This window comes from Manis javanica, chromosome 4 (assembly GCF_040802235.1).
Source record: "Manis javanica isolate MJ-LG chromosome 4, MJ_LKY, whole genome shotgun sequence".
NCBI classification, from domain to species: domain Eukaryota; kingdom Metazoa; phylum Chordata; class Mammalia; order Pholidota; family Manidae; genus Manis; species Manis javanica.
Genome location: NC_133159.1, coordinates 106,604,463 through 106,616,630, shown reverse-complemented (window position 1 = coordinate 106,616,630; position 12,168 = coordinate 106,604,463). Strand labels below are relative to the sequence as shown.

Genomic DNA, 12,168 nt, shown 5'->3' with positions numbered 1-12,168 from the left:
GTGATGTAACCAGATGTAACTTTCTTCATGTTCATTCTGCTCATAGATCAGTGTGTTTCTAATTTTTATTATGATTGGGATGTGTTCCATCATTGTTTCTTCAGAATTATTTCTTCTACCCCAGTCTTTTCAGGAACTGCAAATTACTCATATAGTAGGTCTTTTAAAGTTGTCTTACCATTCACTGATGCTCTATGCTCACTTCAAAAACTTCCGTGTGTGTGAGTTTCATTATGGGTAATTCCAATTTGCAGTTTTATGTGTGTTTGTTTTCTCTTTTTTTCCTGCAACGTCTAATCTGACATTAATTCTATCTGGCGAATTTATTAGCTCTAGAGTATTTTCCGATTCTAGTTTCCATCTCTCAAGATTGATGGTGCCACCTGCATATGCTCCACATTTTCACTTAACTCCTTGGACATAAGTAACAGAGCCATCATTAATGCTTTAAAGTTGCCTCTACTAATTTTAACATCCTGCCAGTTCTGGTTGAGTTTTGATAGATTGGTTATTCTCCTCATTATGGTCATGTTTTCCCTGCCTCTTTGCCTGTCTGCCATTCTTTCATCAAATGCCAGTCACTGAAAGTTTACCTTCTTGGGCACTGGCTATTTTGGTATTCCTATAAATCTTCTTGAGTTTTGTTTTGGGGTACAGTTAAGTGACTTGTAAACACTTTGATCCCTTCAATTCTTGCTTTTATGTTTTTTCAGGTAGGTCTGCCTAGGGCAGAGTATTTCCACCTCTGGAACCGGACCTTCCTGAGTGTTCTTCCCAATGGCCCCAGGTATTATGACTAGTCCAGCCTGGCTGGTGGTGGCCAGTACAATTTTCTGCCCAGTGTGGGCACCAAGCACCATTCTATGACCTTTTCAGAAGTTTCTTTCCTTGACCTCAGGCAGTTTCTCCCTAAGCATGCCCTGATCAGTAGCCTGCTGAATACTTGAGGGAGACCCTTTCCTTATCCCTGGATTCTCTGTCCATCTCTCTCATCACTGGATCTCTGGCCTAGGAACTCTGACTGCCTTGCTCTCCACAGGCATCCAGCTTCATCTCCACAATCCAAGGAGTTGGCCTCAGATCTCCCTCCTGGTGCCCAGCCTGGAAACTCTGAAATCAGTGGCCAATGGCAGAGCTCGCCTTGTTTGTTTCTCACCTCCCACGGTTTGCTGTCCTTTGCTGCCTAATTTCCAGTGTCTTGAAAACAGGCATTTCATGTGTTCTGTCGTTTTCTTTTTTTGGGGGTAGAGGAGGGGCACTGAGATTTCAGGCAGGAGGGTAATCCTGATTTCTGTCACTCCACTTCTGCTGAAAACTGAAAGCATCTCTACGTGTTCTCCGTTTGACTAAATAAGAGGTGTGCCAGTTCATATTCCAATGTATTTTTCCAGCTCAATGAAAGAGCCTTTTCCTTCATACTCCTGCCAGCACAACAAACATTTCAAACATCTGACTGATACTCTAAGGAGGGGAATGGTGGCCTTTGGACTCAAATAATCAAGGGGGACAACAGGACAACATGGACATTACCCAGAGATTCCCTATTGAATATGTGTTTGGCAGCTAATCTTCCAAGTAATTAGAAAGTCTCCCAGTAATTGTGATTGTTTTCAGTGGTGACCCATGTAATCGGATCCAGACAAGACTGGCCAGAGTGACCTTGGGTTGCTTTCTGCCAAGCAGTTAAACGGTTGTAGGGGAAAAACAACCACTGCTCCCAGACATTGGTTCCTCTTCTCTTTCTTTTATTACTTTTTATTGACATATCATTGATATACAATTCTTTTTTTTTTCTCTTCTCATTTCTTTTTATTGCTGAGGTTTGGTTTTGTGTGTGTGTGTGTGTGTGTGTGTGTGTGTGTGTGTGTGTGTGTGTGTACATATTTTCCTGTTTGGTTCACTGCTTTTTTCTTTTTTCTTTTTTTACATTTTTTTAATTTATTAAGGTATTATTGATATACACTGTTATGAAGATTTCACATGAAAAACTGTGGTTACTACATTCACCCATATTATCGAGTCCCCCTCCATACCCCCATTGCAGTCACTGTCCATCAGTGTAGTAAGATGCCACAGAGTCACTACTTACTTTCTCTGTGCTACATAGTCTCCCCCATGACCCTCCTCACATCATGTGTACTAATCATGATATCACTCAATCCCCTTATCCCTCCCTCCCCACCCACCCTCCCCCAGCCTCCCCCCCCTTTGGTAACCGCTAGTCCCTTTTGGAGTTTGTGACTGCTGCTGTTTTCTTCTTTCAGTCTTACTTCATTGTTATACTCCACAAATGAGGGAAATCATTTGGTACTTGTCTTTTCTCTGCCTAGCTTTTTCACTGAGCATAATACCCTCTAGCTCCATCCATGTTGTTGCAAATGGAAGGATTTCTTTCTTTCTTATGGCTGAATAGTATTCCATTGTGTATATGTACCACCTCTTCTTTACCCATTCATCTACTAATGGGCACTGAGATTGCTTCCATATCTTGGCTATTGTAAGTGCTGCAATAAACATAGGGGTGCATGTCTTTTTGAATCTGAGAAGTTGTTTTCTTTGGGTAAATTCCTAGGAGTGGCATTCCTGGGTCAAATGGTATTTCTATTTTTAGTTTTTTGAGGAACCTCCACACTGCTTTCCACAATGGTTGATCTAATTTACATTCCCACCAGCAGTGTAGGAGGGTTCCCCTTCCTCTGCATCCTCACCAACGTTTGCTGTTCCTTGTCTTTTGGATGTTGGCCATCCTGACTAGTGTGAGGTGATATCTCATTGTGGTTTTAATTTACATTTCTCTGATGATTAGCGTTGTGGAGCATCTTCTCATGTGCCTGTTAGCCATCTGAATTTCTTCTTAGGAGAAGTGTCTGTTCAGATCCTCTGCCCATTTTTTAATCAAGTTATTCACTTTTTGGGTGTTGTGGAGTGTGATTTCTTTATATATTTTGGATGTTAAACTCGTTGGATATGTCATTTACAAATGTTTTCTCCTATACTGTAGGATGCCTTTTGGTTCTGCTGAAGTGTCCTTTGCTGTCCTTTTTTGTTTGATGTACTCCCATTTGTTCATTTTTTAATTTTGTTTCCCTTCCCTAAGGAGATGTGTTTAGGAAAAAGTTGCTCATGTTTATATTCAGGAGATTTTTGCCTATGTTTTCTTCTAAGAGTATCATGGTTTCATGGATTACATTCAGGTCTTTGATCCATTTTAAGTTTACTGTTGTGTATGGGGTTAGACAATAATCTAGTTTCAATCTCTTTTATGTAGCTGTCCAGTTTTGCCAACACCAGCTGTTGAAGAGGTTGTCATTTCCCCATTGTATATCCATATATCCATTGTATATCATATATTAATAGACCATACGTTCTTGGGTTTATATGTGGGTTCTCCTGTCTACTGCATTGGTCTATGGATCTGTTCCTGTGCCAGTACCAAATTGTCTTGATTACTGTGGCTGTTCTGTTCCTTCAGTTTTGCTTCAAGTAGAGCTTGAAGTTGGGAAGCATAACCACCCCCACCCACCCCCACTTTATTCTTCCTTCTCAGGATTGCTTTGGCTATTTGGGGTCTTTTGTGGTTCTCCATGAATTTTAGAACTGTTTGTTCCAGTTCGTTGAGTAATATTGTTGGTACTTTGATAGGGATTGCATTGAATCTGTAGATTGCTTCAGGCAGGATGGCCATTTTGATAATATTAATTCTTCCTATCCATGAGCACGGGATGTGTTTCCATTTATAGGTATCTTCTTTAATTTCTCTCGACTGTCTTGTAGTTTTCAGAATATAGGTCTTTCACTTCATTAGGTTAATTCCTAGGTATTTTATTCTTTTTGATGCAATTGTGAATGGAATTGTTTTCCTGATTTCTCTTCCAGCTAGTTCATCATTACTGTATAGAAATGCAACAGATATCTCTGTATCGATTTTTGTATCCTGCAACTTTGCTGAATTCAGTTATTCTAGTAGTTTTGGGTGGATTCTTTAGGGTTTTTCCTGTTTTATTTTTTATTTTGGTATCGTTAATGTACAATTACTTGAACAACATTATGGTTGCTAGACTCCCCCTATTATCACATCCCCTCCCACATGCCCCATTACAGTCACTGTCCATCAGTGTAGTAAGATGCTATAGAATCATTACTTGTCTTCTCTGTATATACTGCCTTTCCTGTGTCACCTCACTACATTATGTGTGCTAATCATAATGCCTCTTTTTCCTCCTTATCCCTCTCTTCCCACCCACCCTCCCCAGTCCCTTTCCCTTTGGTAACTGTTAGTCCATTCATGGGTTCTGTGATTCTGCTGCTATTTTGTTCCTTCAGTTTTTGCTTTGTTCTTATACTCCACAGATGAGTGAAATCATGTGATATTTGTCTTTCTCCACCTGGCTTATTTCACTGAGCATAACACCCTCTAGCTCCATCCATGTTGTTGCAAGTGGTAAGATTTGTTTTCTTCTTTGGCTGAATAATATTCCATTGTGTATACGTACCACTTCTTCTTTATCCATTCATCTACTGATGGACACTTAGGTTGCTTCCATTTCTTGGCTATTTTAAAGAGTGCTGCAATAAACAGAGGGGTGCATATATCTTTTCAAACTGGGATCCTGCATTCTTGGGGTAAATTCCTTAGAGTGGAATTACTGGGTCAAATGGTATTTCTATTTTTAGTTTTTAGAGGAACTCCACACTGCTTTCCACAATGGTTGAACTAATTTACATTCCCACCAGCAGTGTAGGAGGGTTCCCCTTTCTCCACATCCTCGCCAGCATTTGTTGTTGTTTGTCTTTTGGATGTTGGCCATCCTAACTCATGTGAGGTGATATCTCATTTTGGTTTTAATTTGCATTTCTCTGATGATTAGCGATATAGAGCATATTTTAATGTGCCTGTTGGTCATCTGAATTTCTTCTTTGGAGAAGTATCTGTTCAGCCCATTTTTTAATTGCCTTATTTGATTTTTGCTTGTTGAGGTGCATGAGCTCTTTATATATTTTGGATGTCAACCCATTTTTGGATGTGTCATTTATGAATATATACTCCCATGCTGTAGGATGTCTTTTTGTTTTACTGATGGTTCCTTTGCTGTACAGAAGCTTTTTAGTTTGATATACTCCTACCTGTTCATTTTTCCTTTTGTTTTCCTTGCCCAGAGAGATATGTTCATGAAGAAGTTGCTCATGTTTATGTCCAAGAGATTTTTGCCTATGATTTTTTCTAAGAGTTTTATGGTTTCATGACTTACATTCAGGTCTTTGATCCATTTTCAGTTTACTTTCATGTATGGGGTTAGACAATAATCCAGTTTCATTCTCTTACATGTAGCTGTCCAGTTTTGCCAACACCAGCTGTTGAAAAGGCTGTCATTTCCCCCATTGTATATCCATGGCTCCTTTATTGTGTATTAATTGACCATATGTACTTGGGTTTATATCTAGGCTCTCTATTCTGTTCCACCAGTCTATGGGTCTGTTCTTGTGCCAGTACCAAATTGTCTTGATTACTGTGGCTTTGTAGTAGAGTTTGATGTTTATGATTTTTATTTTGAAATCTCTTTCAGGAAGATTGCTGAGTTCAGTTTCACTTGATGTTTCATATTTTTATGTGGTGACCTCTAGTGCCCAGAAGCTCTTCTCTCTGGAGCTGCTCAGCCCCTAGAGCAATGTCAGGGTCACAGGGAGCAGTGCTGGTGCCTGGGTGGAGGAAAGAGCTGTTTCCTGCTTCCCAGCTGCAGTGCCTTTCTCCACTGCCAGAACCAGTGGGTCGAGCACACAGGTTTAAGCCTCTATACTTTGCATTCGTAGCTGCCATATTAGGGACCTCCCTCTGGCTGACCTGATATCAGGGCAGAGGCTGCCAGTTTGTGAGCCGGGGTGGCCTGGCAGGGAGGAAGGTGCAGCAGTCTGTGTATCATGGTAGGGATCCTTGGAGCTGTGTAGTCAGCCAGTGGTATGGAGTGCATGAAGCTCCTGAAAGTTCCCAACCTGCTAGGCAGAGTGCACCTGGACAATTTTGTCCACCTATCCTTTCCCCTGAGCAGTAAGCTCTGTGCAATCCTTTCCCTTTAGCAGCCCTCTCACTGTTAGGAAGTCTCTGATGCTGCCCACCTTTCTTTTGTCCCAGAGCAGCCAGATGACGCGGTCCGGCCGCGCATAGTGAGCAGGTCCTGAAGTGCGGAAGGGGGGCGAAGAAAATAAAGAAAGACAGAAAGAATTGGGAGGGCTGACGCTCTCTGCTGCTCCTAGTTGGGCTTGAACTCACAACTCTGAGAGTAAGAGTCTCATGCTCTACCGACTGAGCTAGCTGGGGAGGGCTGCCACTCCTTCATGTCACCAGCCACTAGCCCTCTTGCTTGCCTCAGCTGCTCCAGTTCAGCTCGAACTCACGACTCTGAGGTTGAGTCCATGCTCCACCAACTGAGCTACAGCAGGGTTCCTGTCAGTTGCTCATGGAATGCATAAACAGAATGTTATTTGTTCTCCATTCCAGCCACATCGGCAAGTGGGGGAAGGGCATAGCCAGAAGCAGGAGCAGTGTTTCCACACATCTTCAAGGTCTCCCTATTTTCAGAGTGAGGAGTCTTGGCTCGTCTTCAAGGACAAGATATGTTTATGTGGACAGATAACTTCCAAGGACTGCACCGGTTGTTCTCAAGCTGATGCTTTCCCATGCTGCATTCAGACATGGGGGAAGGTGCTTTCCCATTCTGCCTACAAACATGTGAGAAGACAAAGGTGGTCCCCAACAGCCAGATGTGGATCCCTGTTTTCCACAAGTGGCTGGAATCTCAGTCTCTCCAGGTATTCCACCTGTTTTAGTTTTCCAACCCCACTAATCTCCAGAGCACCATGCAATGTAGGTTGGTTTTCCCAGAGCAGATCTCCAGGGCTGGGTGTTCAGCAGCCCTAGGCCTCTACTCCCTCCACGCTTCGTTTCTCTTCCTCCCACCATTGAGCTGAGGGGGGGAAAGGCTTGGGTCCTGGCAGATCACAGCTTTGGTATGTTACCCTGTTCCATGAGGTCTGTTCTTTCCTTCAAGTGTATGCCATCTGGTGCAGCCTTCTCTCCTGTTGCTCTTTCAGGATCAGTTGTATTAATTATATTTTTGTATAATATGTGGTTTTGGGAGGAGGCCTCTGTCTCACCTCTCACACTGCCATCTTTAATCTTCTCTCCTACAATCTTATATTGATTTCAAATAGACAGTACCATGGTTCAGCAGTTACCTATATTATTAAATCCTGATCCCCCACTAGTATGGTTACTATCTGTCAACATGAGAAGGTGTTACAGAATCATTGGCTATATTCTCCATGATGTATGACTATCCCTGTGACCAGCTTATACTATGATTAAGAATTTTTGTGCCCCTTTATCCACTGCATGCTCCCTACTCCCCCACCCTAACCCCTCCCACATGGTAACCACCAGTCCCTTCTCTGTGTCTATGAGTCTACTGCTGTTTTGTTCATTTCATTTTGTTTTGTTTTAGATTCCACAAATAAGTGAAATCATATGGTATTTGTCTTTCTCCACCTGGCTTATTTCACTGAGCATAATACCCTCTAGGTCCACCCATGTTGTTGCAAAAGCAGGATTTCCTTTTTTATGGCTGAATAGTATTCCATTGTGTACACATACCACTTTTATTTATCCATCTATTTATTGATGGACACTCATATTGCTTCCATATCTTGGCTATTGTAAATAATGCTGTGATAAACATACAGGTGCATATGTCTTTTTGAATCAGAGATTTTGTTTTCTTTGGGAAAATTTGTATAAGTGGAATTACTGGGTCCAGTGGTAGTTCTCTTTTTAGTTTTTTGAGGGACCCCTATACTGATTTTCACAGTGGTTGTACCAATTTACCCTCCCACCATCAACAGTGTAGGAGGGTTCCTATCACTCCACATCCTCGCCAACACCTGTTATTTCTTGTCTTTTGGATAGTGGCCATTCTAATTGATGTGAGGTGACATCACATTGTAGTTTCAACTTGTATTTCCCTGATGGTTAGCGATGTGGAGTATCTTCTCATGTGCCTGTTGGCCATCTGTATTTCTTCTTTGGAGAAATGTCTGTTCAGCTCTGCCACCCATTTTAAATCAGGTTATTTTGTTTCTTTGGTGTTGAGGTGTATGAGTTCTTTATATACTTTGGATGTTAACCCCTTATTATGAATCTTTTATGAATATATTCTCCCATACTGCAGTTTGCCTTTTTTTCCTGCTGATGGTGTCCTTTGTTGTACAGAAGCTTTTTAGTTTGATGTAGCCCCATTCCCTTTCCTTTATGAATTGCATTTTTGCCTTCATTGGACACACACAATATAATGACAGGTCTCCCTCCTATACGAGGCTGTATTAGCATGCTGACAGCTATCTCTAAATGACTCCTTGACAGTGTTTGGCTATTTCTGCAAACATTATCTCATTTGGGACAAACCAATGGATCCAACAGAATGCATCTTGTGAAGTCCTGGATCTTAGAGCTACTGGCTTACCTTCCCTTCTGTTTAATCTCAAGAGCAAAAATGAGCTCTGTGGCTTTGACACACTCAGTAAGGTCCTTAAGCTTTCTCTCTCTCTCTCTCTCTCTCTCTCTCTCTCTCTCTCTCTCTCTGCCTCTCATGTTCCACCCCAAGTGTGGCTCTGTGTCTGTCTGTCTGCCTGTCTCTGACCCTCATGCTCTAGGCCATTCCCAATCTTACCCACTTTCTTCTCTTCTTCAGCTGTCCAGGACCTCTAATGAGAATGCATTTCAATCACTGAGCATTCATTAGGTGCTTAGGAAGACAACATAAAGTAGCTTTTAGATGAAAATTATTAAACCGGTCTGATGCATACAAGGAGTCATCTTTAGAAGTATATGACATAAACACTTTTCATGCCACCGTATGTCGATGATTAAAATTTTTTAGTGTTTAAAAGTATCCAAGATTCACCCTTATTACCAACTTGAATTGTATTTCTGGGACCTAGCACTGAGACTAGTAATTTGCCTACCGCTAAACCTTTACTTCTCCTCCCCTCCAACCTTGAGTTACAGATTCAGCAAGAAAGGAAGTGCAAGGAAAAACCCCCATCAGTAGCATCCTGGAGATAGAAGCTCTGTGACATCCAGACGTTGGGGAGAGGCACAACCGAATGCACACCGCACATCAGGATGCCTGTGACTGCTGGAAGTCAGACTGGAGCTGGGACAAGGTCAATGTCAGGACAAGACAAGAGTCAGCCACCTACCTGCCAGCGCTGAGGCGGACAATCCTGTAAAACTCTTGAGAACTCTTCCCTTCCCTTCAGTGCATTTCCCACCGGCTCAACTCATCCTATCACCACAGGAAAGGATTCTTCACACTTTTGTTGGGTCAGGACGCTTTCCACCCCTGCAGGGCACGGAGAGCCAGTCAGGAGACAAGGGGGTGGCTGCACTTCTCGAAACGGTCTCTCCCGAGGTAGGTGTTTCCGGAGCTCAGGCTGACTTGACCCAAGATGACAACTGCCCCTAAAAACAACCAGGAGTCGGGAGGGCAGCTGGTGCTGGGGCAGGACAGCCTGATCGCACTCCTGCGAGCACGGGACGCGACTGGACTGCGCTAGGGGGCAGAGACAAGAAAAACTGCCCCCAAGCTTCTCTACAGCCTGAGGGGACAGGTGGGTTCCTGAAGGAGCTGAAGAAGGGCCTCCTCCACAGAATAGGAGGCGCTCCCATGGCCTTCGAGGAAAGGCCCCTCGGAGGCTGGTTTTGAGGGACATTGCCAAAGCAAAGGAGCAACAGTGGCCTAAACGATGATCTTGTGATGTCTTCATGTTCCCTTCAAATGGCGACCAATTCATATATTTGAAGAGACAGTGAGAAACAAATATGGGAACATAGTAACTGGTGCGCTTCGGTTAATAATGGGTAGTGTGTCATCTTCCAACTTTTGCATGCGTTTCAAAGTTTGCTTGTTTGTTTGTAAGGAGTGGCTGGAACTCAAGTTCCTGATTCTTAGTAGTTGAAAACTCTGAAAGGGAGACGTTAGGCTCCTTGGCAGAACGGAGAAGGCTTAGAGACCAGTGGCTTCACCAGCCGCACTTCACCTGTCACCTCTTCCAGCCTTGGGAGGCTCTGGGCTGGAGGCCAGACCACCAGGTGACTGGCCTGTGTGCCATTCTAGTCGGGCTCTATCGCTGTGTGCCACAGAGGCACGGACGCGCGCTCTCTCCGAACCTGGGTTTCCTCAGGAGGAAGGTGAGGACGGAGCTCGTGTCCTTCCTGACCTCCGAGCTGGCTCAAGGGGCTCCCCAGAGAAGGGCACGCGTTTGGGTGCCTTTACGGGCCCCGCCAGCTCAGAGTGGAGCACAAAAGTCTTCCTGCGTGTGTCTTTGGCTGGAGCCCCAGGTGCTGAATTGGGTCTGTCTTCTTTGGTTCTGTTCTCGCAAACCCAGCTGTTCAGCAAGGGCGCTGGGATGGAGGAAAGACAAATGTGCTTCAGAGGGAAGAACCTGTTGTTTTTCAGCGCTATAATACCTGGGGCCTGTGGAGATTTGCGCGCTGCATGAAAGGCGGGGAGATTTCTGGATCTGAAGGGCACCTGCAGCCGACTCGGTGGCGGTGGCCCGGCCAGCAGTGTGAGCGAGAGTGAACAAAGGGTGCCAGGCCTGGAGGGCTCAGTGAGCTGTCAGGTAGCAATGGAAGTCCACCCGCTGCTCCTTGTGGATAGAAAACACAGCTCCGCTCCGTAGGGCTCTTGTCGCTTTAAAGATGAACGTCAACGTCGGGAAAAGGAGACTGTTTCCGCCCGGTTTTGAACCGGGGACCTGTCGCGTGTGAGGCGAATGTGATAACCACTACACTACAGAAACATAAGAGGGTTTGTTCTCTAACTGTCGATCCTGAAAGTCTCAGGTGACACCTCAGGGGTTCTGGCTACTTCCGTGTTTAACTGTAAAAGGCACTGGAGGCTAAGAATACAGCGGCCCAGTTTGAAAAAGACAGGTGCACCCCTATGTTTATCACAGTGCTATTTACAATAGCCAAGAAATGGAAGCAACCTAAGTGCCCATCAGTAGATTAATGGATAAAGAAGATGTGGTACATATACACAGTGGAATATTATTCAGCCATAAGAAAACAAATCCTACTATTTGCAACAACATGGCTGGAGCTAGAGGATATTACACTCAGTGAAATAAGCCAGGTGGAGAAAGACAAGTATCAAATGATTTCACTCATCTGTGGAGTGTAAGAACAAAGCAAAAACTGAAGGAACAAAACAGCAGCAGAGTAACAGAACCGAAGAATGGACTAACAGTTACCAAAGGGAAAGGGACTGGGGAGGTTGGGTGGGAAGGGAGGGATAAGGGGCCGGGGGAAAGAAAGGGGCATTAAGATTAGCATGTATAAGGTGGGGGAAGGCAAGGGGAGGGCTGTACAACACAGAGAAGACAAGTAGTGATTCTACAGCATCTTACTACGCTGATGGACAGTGACTGTAATGGGGTTTGTGGGGGGACTTGGTGAAGGGGGGAGTCTAGTAAACATAATGTTCCTCATGTAATTGTAGGTTAATGATACCAATAATAATAATAATAATATTAATAGGCACTGGAGGCACCAGCGATCTCTCGGGAGAAGAGACTGCAACTCCCGAGAAGTCCCCGCTCGCGGAGCCTGCAGGAGCCGACGGGTTGGGTGCGTCTGAGCCGCGGTGACCCCCTTTGGGGGTGCCACCAGGGCCCCTTTCCCGGCGGCGGCGGCGGCTGCCGGAGCGCTGCGCCCTCGGCAAACGAAATCCACCTAGGAGCAGTCGAACCCGCACTACCCTCCCTCCGCTCTGCTTCGATGAGCCTGCCCTGCGCCCTCTCCCCTCGCAGCACCATCTGAGAGTCCATTAAAATCCTGGCCATATAACGGAGGGGTGGAGAGCAAGCGCAAGAAACCCACTTTAAGTGGCCCAGAGTTGAAGTGTGGCACAACCATGACTGGGGTGGGAACGGGTCACCTGACCCTCATTTCACGGGCATCTATTCCTACCGGCCTTTATGAATCTGAGACTTGGGTGGGCTGCCTTGGAGTACCTGTCTAGGTCTTTGCTGCCAGATCTGAACAGGATGGTGGTGACGCCTTGGGTGTGACTGATTGGGAAAGATTTATGAGGACAGCAATTTACGAGGGCT

At 44.6% G+C, this 12,168-nt stretch overlaps 1 long non-coding RNA gene and 1 other non-coding gene across 2 annotated transcripts in view; one reads left to right on the top strand and one right to left on the bottom strand.

The window, feature by feature from the left end:
- LOC118972967 (uncharacterized) overlaps window positions 1-11,347 on the top strand; it is a 29,659-nt gene extending 18,312 nt beyond the window's left edge. Inside the window, exons 2-3 of the long non-coding RNA XR_012130329.1 lie at window positions 6,494-6,804; window positions 9,056-11,347. This is a non-coding gene — a long non-coding RNA (uncharacterized lncRNA). The remainder of the gene's footprint in view (window positions 1-6,493; window positions 6,805-9,055) is intronic.
- On the bottom strand, window positions 10,782-10,854 carry TRNAV-CAC (transfer RNA valine (anticodon CAC)). Its single transcript has one exon. It is a non-coding gene; the product is annotated as a tRNA-Val (tRNA).
- Window positions 11,348-12,168: the final 821 nt, after the last annotated feature.